The sequence below is a fragment of the Belonocnema kinseyi genome, chromosome 1 (assembly GCF_010883055.1).
Source record: "Belonocnema kinseyi isolate 2016_QV_RU_SX_M_011 chromosome 1, B_treatae_v1, whole genome shotgun sequence".
NCBI classification, from domain to species: Eukaryota; Metazoa; Arthropoda; class Insecta; order Hymenoptera; family Cynipidae; genus Belonocnema; species Belonocnema kinseyi.
The window spans coordinates 97,075,138-97,076,527 of record NC_046657.1 but is presented as its reverse complement, the minus strand read 5'-3'; positions in this window follow the sequence as shown (position 1 = coordinate 97,076,527).

Genomic DNA, 1,390 nt, shown 5'->3' with positions numbered 1-1,390 from the left:
AGGATATATCGACTTAATAGTAATATGTACACTTTTATAATTTTTATGAACAATAAAGACTTTATTTAATCGAAAAAAATCTTTGCTCGCAGTTCTTGGTTCGCATTTGGCCTGTGCCACTTCTGTTACTCTGTCGTTGTTAGAAAGTATACCTTCCTTATCGTTATAAGGACATACCTGCTCTGTAGGTGCGTCCATACCAGGTACAAAAAAGTTCATTCTGTTGCCGCGAGATGGTGTGTTGTATACACTACAGTATTTAAATATCTATTTTCGAAAATAGTTGTCTGCTGAATAAATAAACGTCGTCCCCAAGAGGAGATATATTTTATGTATCTAACTGTAAAAGAGTTTTGTTCTATGCGAGTCGCGTATGACACATATTTTGAAAATAATTATAATTGCCCAAATTGCAAACTGGAAATAAAATGATTACATTTTAATCTATACAAAAATGAACTTAAGTTAACATTCTTTATAAACATATGACATACAATCATTGTTATTATTCTTTTGTAAAAGTATATTTCAGGAATCACATAAAAATAAAATCTTTAATAGCCATTTCAGTTAAGTTTTAATTTACTTTATGGCTGGTTTCTTCTAATTTCATAAAATGCTTCAGGCATGATCTGTGAGTAGCAGTCAACAGGCGTTATACGTCTTATAATTTTAAAAACTTTTTACCGTTGCAAACAAAAATATTGCGATTATTCCGTAACCTTCCATATGGAATTTTAACGTAGAATCCGATTTTAACCATTTAAAAGTTGATCTTGCTGTTTCTTTTTTGAGTTTTTTTAAAAAGGAAACAAATGGGGGCCCAATGGGGTCCTTACGGGTACTTTGAAGAATCTCCATTCGGTTCCTTCGGTCCGCCGGGGTTTATAAGATGGGATAAGTATACTTCTGAATGCCTCAATAAAATAAACATTTCGATGCTAGGTAAATATTTCGTCCAAAATTCTTTTGAACAAACCTAATATGAAATGTAAGGCATTTTATGTAATATATCAGTGTTTTAAACATTTTCGCATTGTATGGAAAAATTTGTTCATATAAATTGTTTGAAACAATTAAATTGTACGTTCAGTTAATCATGTATATTTCTTAAGCACATATGCAGGAAGTCTGATCAATAATAAGTCTGTTTAAGTAGTTATGTTTTAGGTAAAAAATTATATTTTTGAAACTCTTCATATTGTCACTATTTTTCATACATGTTTCCATAAAAATTAAGTATAAAAATCGAGCAGTTTGAAGGCTTTAAAATTTAAATGCGAGAAATAGAGTTGGGCAAAAAGTAAGAAAAATATAGCGTAAACGAAAATGCTATTAGCTATCAAGCGATTATTACTCGTGAAGTGTACGGAGTAATATATGCAAGTGA